Genomic DNA, 5,948 nt, shown 5'->3' on the forward strand with positions numbered 1-5,948 from the left:
GGGGAGAAAGAGAGCGAGAGAGAGGAAAAAGCCTTAAGCTGTCAGCATGGAGTCTGACACAGGGCTCCATCCCACAACCCTGAGATCATGACTGAGCTGAAATCAAGAGTCAGCTGCTCAACCGACTGAGCCACCCAGGCGCCCCTCTGTCGCTCATTTTTAAGTGATAGGAGCTTTTCTGTACTTTTAAGAAGGCAGGGGTGGGCCAGGATATATTTCTAGCTTCATAGCTCTAAAGCTCCTTGGTCTGTTCCAAGGACCAAGACCATTTTGGCACCTGCTGACCTTTCCTCAGGCTCCCTTGCTCTCCTCCATGAACGAAATTTGTAGACTCCCCTGACAGTCTTTTCATGCTTAGAGAGTACCTGCTGGTGAATTTTGGATCCCCCTTTTCTCAGGGTACTCGGATACCCCATTTTGCTCTTTCCATTTCCTCCCACATGAGTGCAGATGCCAAGTGGGTCTCATCATTGGTGGTGGTTCTTCCCCACTTCTCATATTTTGGGGTTCTTAATCAGCTAGTTTTATTGTGGATCCTTATATTATTTTGATACATTCTTACAATATACCCTCATATTTTTAGATCCTTATTCTTTGGTAGTGTGGTTTTACCTGAGAGATCACCATATGAATAAATATGTGGCTGCCTTGGGCTGCTTAGACCACACCTAGTAATCATTCTGTACTTTCAAGGCTTGATGTGAATCACAGAATGCTGCTTCTGACAGCATAACAGACAGACTAGGGTTTTACTCACAGTGGGAAGGCCTCTGAATTCGCTTAAACCTGATGAGCTGGTTTATCTAAAGTTCGTTGTATTTGAACTTTATCTCTGAGCCACTTCTAAAGAGCTTCAGAAGGGAGAAACAAGAGTTTAGGATCATTCCATCTCTGTGGTAAAAAAAATATTTTCCAACCTAGAAAATTAATGTTCTTACCCTATGAAATTCTTAGCCTTTTGAAATCACTGGTTTTTAAATAACCATGCCTTGATCCTCTATTAGAAGTACAGTCTGCAAAATTCTTAACTGTAAAGGTATTTGATGATCTACTTTCAAGATAAGTCTAAAGCTATAAGCAAATCTCATCTATATGAGGAAAGAAATCACAGTTGAGTCATGGTCAATGTTTCATGATCAGAACAGAGGCTTGGAATTTACAGTGAGTTCTCAAAGTCAGTTTTTTTTTTTTTTTAAATATGTGTGCGGGTTTAAAAACAGTGAACATTTTACTGAACTGCTCTTGTATAAATCTGGGGCATATCCTACTTTAGGAGGTTGTTCTGTAGTAGTAAAATACAAGACTTGGAGCTATTAAAAAAAAGACAATGCCCTAGTATTGCTGAAAGTTTCACTTGCTCAGGAACAGAATAATTGATGGGATTTAAAAAGTCGCAGTCATGGCTTTGACATTTCTAGTTTCTCTGGTCCAACTGTTAATTACTGTAAATGTTTAGATTTTTCTGTGCATTTCCTCATCAACAAGTAAAAGCTTTGATCTCTATTCCATGTGGAATCACATGGGTAGAGAGAAGAAATGGGATATATTGAAATAAAACAGAAAAGAGAAATTATAAAAATATTTGCTTCTGTGTGTTTTAAATTGTTGAGTTCACACATCACAAGAAATTTGGTTTCTTTGAAGATTTAAACACTGGCAACTCAATAGTCTACAAATAGATTATTTCATTCCATTCAGTGTTTTGTAGAATTTTTGCCTTTAGAAATATTGAACAGGGGTGCTGGCTGGCTCAGTCAGAAGAGCATGTGACTCTTGATCCCTGGGTTGTGAGTTCGAGCCCCACGTTGGGTGTAGAGATTACTTAAATAAATAAAACTTAAAAAAAAACTAAAAAAATAAATACAAAGCAATTTCCAGCTTGGTCCCCAAATTATTTAGTGCCATGTCTCCCATGGTCCTGCTGTCTGTTGGAGCAGAGACTAAAGGGAAGTCAGGGGAAGTATGATTCATGATCTCCGCACCTCTGCGAGCTTCCGGCAACACAAGAAGGAATATGATGGTGAGAGGAGAGAAGCAAGGGTGCAAACGAATAGTTCCCCACTGAGGAAGTCCTGAGGCCCTCTTTTGAGATCACCTTCAACCTTGTGCCTTGGGAGTAGAATTTTCCATTATATTCTCCACTTAGCACATTACCATCCATACACCAAGTAGGCACACAATGAATAAACGAATCAAAATGCTTCCCAGTCGGATAGAATTCAAATACTGCTTCCTCTATGAAGCCCACCTTAATCCTTAGTCTGAAATCATCTCTAATGCTTCCCTTCTCTGACCACCCATGGAGTCCTGCATGAGGCATGTTTCTTGGTGTTGGCTAACTTCAGAGCTCACCCTAAAGGCTTTACCAACGTATAAGGTTGTGGGGAATTTTGTTTCTCATTGGTGGCTGCTCCAATGTATTTATCCCATCCCAAAGACTCTTTTTACAGTATGACTGACCCACCCAGAGATGGGGCTGCTGGGGTTATAGTCCCTCCTCTGGAATCAGGACAAGATTTGTGACTGTCTCAACTGGCCCAGTGGGGTATGACTGAAGGGATCCCATGTGACTTCTTAGGCTGGGTCACAGAAAGGATCGAGCTCCTCTCCTTCTACGCCCTCCATGATGCTTACCTCAGAATCCAGAGCTATGATGTAAGGAAGCCTGGGACTGGCCAGATCTGTGACCCAAGGCCAGAATCAACCACTAGATGTATGTGAGTAAATCTTCCGGTGATTTCTGCCCCCAGACTTTGAGTGTTCCACCTGAGGCCACAGGCATTGCGGAGGAAAGGCATGTCCAACACGTCCTGCCCCATTCCTGATGCGTGGACACTGTGAGAGAGGACAAAGGACTATTGTTTTCAAGTCACTAAGTTTTCAGTGGATTCATTTTGCACCAATAAGTAGATAACCAGTACAAACATGAGGGTTCACGTGTAAATGTTTTTCATTTTCTCCCCTTTTCCTACTCATAACTCCTAACTTCTGTAGCAACCAGGATGATGGTCTGCACACACAGCGGAAATCACATTTCTTTAGGTGATTATGAGAATTCAGTAAGATTGCACGCAAAAGGATCTAGCAGGATGTTCAGTAATATGACGTAACCGATAAATGTTAACTGAAATTGCTACACGATTCATTTATTTTCTAGCTTCACTGAGATACAACTGACACATGACATTGTGTAACTTTAAGATGTAGGTGTTGACTTGATACACTTGTATTTTGCAAAATGATTGCTACGACCACAGTGTCAGCCAACATCTCCAACATGTCACATAATTACCAGTTTTCCCTTTTGCAGGTGAGACTCTTCAAGATTTTCTCTCTTAACAACTTTCAATATAGAATAATACAGAATTATTAGCTTCAGACTTACTCATCGTATAGCTGGAAGTTTGTACCCTTTGACCAACATTTCTCCATTTCCCCCACTGCTCAGCCACTGGTAACCACCCTTCTACTCTCTGTTTCTATGAGTTCAGTAGTTTTAGGTTCCACATAGAAGTGATACTGTACAGGCTTTGTCTTTCTCCGATTTATCTTATTTAGCCTCATGCCCTCAAGGTCCATCCATATGGTCACAAATGGCAGGATTTCCCTCCTTCTTGTGGCCGAATAATATCCCGTTATATATATCATTACAGCACAATGTAATAATGCGACACATCGCATCTTCTTTATCCATTCGTCTGTTGACGGACACTTAGGTTGTTCCATATCCTGGCTACCGTGCATAGTGCTGAACTGACATGGAAGTGAAGGTATTTTGTCCAGATCTTGTTTCCATTTCCTTTGGATCCATACACAGAAATGGGATTGAAGAATCATATAGTAGTTTTACATTAAAAATTTTTGAGGAACCTCCACTCTGTGCCACAGTTTCTGTACCAATTTGGCTTTGTTTTCTTATAGCTTACTGAATTTCCTTAAAGCTGCTATTTTGATTTGTCTGGTAAACTGCAGATCCTCATGTGTTCAGTTTGCTTACAGGAAGCTTATTACGAGCTTCTGGCGGTGTTACGTGACCTTGATTGTTCCTGTTCCTTGAACTTCTGCGTGGCTATCCTCGCGTCATCTCCTCCAGTCTTTACTGCCATCTCGAAGGCAGCCAAATTGGTTTTTTGCTGCAGCAGTGTGCTGGCACTTCTTCTCTGTAATCCTGGACTTCCCCAAAGGCTCTCTCGTGCACAGGCAATTGCCTAAGTCAGTGTTCTCCAGGAGCTTCTGGACCACAGCGAAGAGGGGCTGAAGCCAGTTAAGGTGCCATTACAGGATCCACGGCTAGGACCAAGGTCCGTCTGCCTATTGCTTGATGAATTGATAGGTGAGACTTGTCCTGGATCCCTTAGCAGGTGGTGTTGGATGCCACAGTTACCGCAAACACACCCTTGCCCATGGATGCTAAACTTTTGCTGTCGGGGCGACAAAGATGAGGGACATCTTTTGCCATCACGATGCTGATGTAACTCCTCTTACAAGTAAATTACGACTTTGCTTCCTCTGCATATCACGTCTGCCCGACCAAGAAGGAAACAGTCTATTCACATCAATTCAGCAAAGGCAAGTCTCATCTGTTAGTAAATGCTAACCAAACCAGTTGTACAAAACAGCAGCTACTTGATTAAAACTTCCATTTCTTATCTGGCTGTTCTATGGTATGTTTATATCCCTACTCTGTTCTGTCTCCCATTCCCTTTCCTTGCCCTTTACATTCTCAGACCATTTTTAAAATACACATTGGATTGGTTTATTTGGTTAAAGCCTTTGGAAGGTTTGATTAGAATTTCTCAAGTGGCTAGTTGAAATTGCATCCCATTTGTCTTCTGGCACCCTGGTGCAGGAAATGGTCTCAAATCACGCAGGGCTGGATGGAAACACGTGGGCCCTCTGGGCAGGCTAATCATTTGCTGACCTTTCAAATGGATATCCATGAGATATTTGTTACATGTTTATTTAGAGGTGAGGCTATAGAAGGTTGTCGGCAAGGCCTGGACAGCTTGCCTGGGTATGTGCCTGACCTGGCTGCGTGGTCTGTTCTAATCGGCTATTATCTCCGTCCTCCCCAAACGGTATTCGCCACGAGGAGGTCAGCCTGCCCAAATAGAGGGTGCTTCGGTGTTCTGTCATAGATACACAGAACATACTCTGTGCCGGCTTCTTGTCTGTGTCGTTTTGTTTTTGCGGAAGACATCAACTTTATGAAGACGGCAGGTCCCTTGGTGCGTAGCGTAGCAAGGATTTGCAGAACTGGTATCAGGAAACCTGGGCACTTGGCTTCTCTGTGCTCCTCTCAAATGCCTTCCAAATAAGAATGTTGGATAAAATTACCTTAAAAGATCTTGTCTGTTACATTATTGCATCTCTTGGGCCTATGGAGCTGCATGATAAGTCTGTACAGAGAAAAAAGGGAGAATACATAGGAGTTACCAGGGAAATCGCAAGGAATTAACCGATATCCTTTAGGTAAGTTAAAATATCATTCCGATTTATAAAAACACTATGCGATCCAGAGCTAATACTGTAAAGATTTTTCTAAAATCTTGGGGAACTCGATCAGTGAGTAATAGATCACAAACCACAGGATTCATGAAAGAAATGAGAGCTTAACCAGCCATTGCCGTGTTGATCAAAGCACTGTATAATTTTTAAAGATAATAAAATGTGAATGTTTATATGAATGAAATGGGATGATGTCACTGCAGCAAATGCATTCCTAGGTATTATGTATATACTTCTCAAAAATCTGTAGTCTGGGGGGCGCCTGAGTGGCTCAGTTGGTTAAGCATCTCACTTTGGCTCAGGTCATGATCTTATGGTTTGTGGGTTTGAGCCCTGCATCGGGCTCTGTGCTGACAGCTCAGAGCCTGGAGCCCCGCTTTGGATTCTGTGTCTCCCTCCCTCTCTGCCCCCTCCCCTGCTTGTGCTGTCTTTTTCTGTCT

The 5,948-nt window shown here is 42.3% G+C and overlaps 1 long non-coding RNA gene across 1 annotated transcript; it reads right to left on the reverse strand.

Moving 5' to 3' along the window:
- Window positions 1–2,634: 2,634 nt before the first annotated feature.
- On the reverse strand, window positions 2,635–5,400 carry LOC125924971 (uncharacterized). Its single transcript, XR_007458639.1, has 2 exons — window positions 5,338–5,400; window positions 2,635–2,835 (listed from the first exon to the last, which is right to left on the reverse strand). It is a non-coding gene; the product is annotated as an uncharacterized LOC125924971 (long non-coding RNA).
- Window positions 5,401–5,948: the final 548 nt, after the last annotated feature.

Source organism: Panthera uncia, chromosome F2, assembly GCF_023721935.1.
Source record: "Panthera uncia isolate 11264 chromosome F2, Puncia_PCG_1.0, whole genome shotgun sequence".
NCBI classification, from domain to species: Eukaryota; Metazoa; Chordata; class Mammalia; order Carnivora; family Felidae; genus Panthera; species Panthera uncia.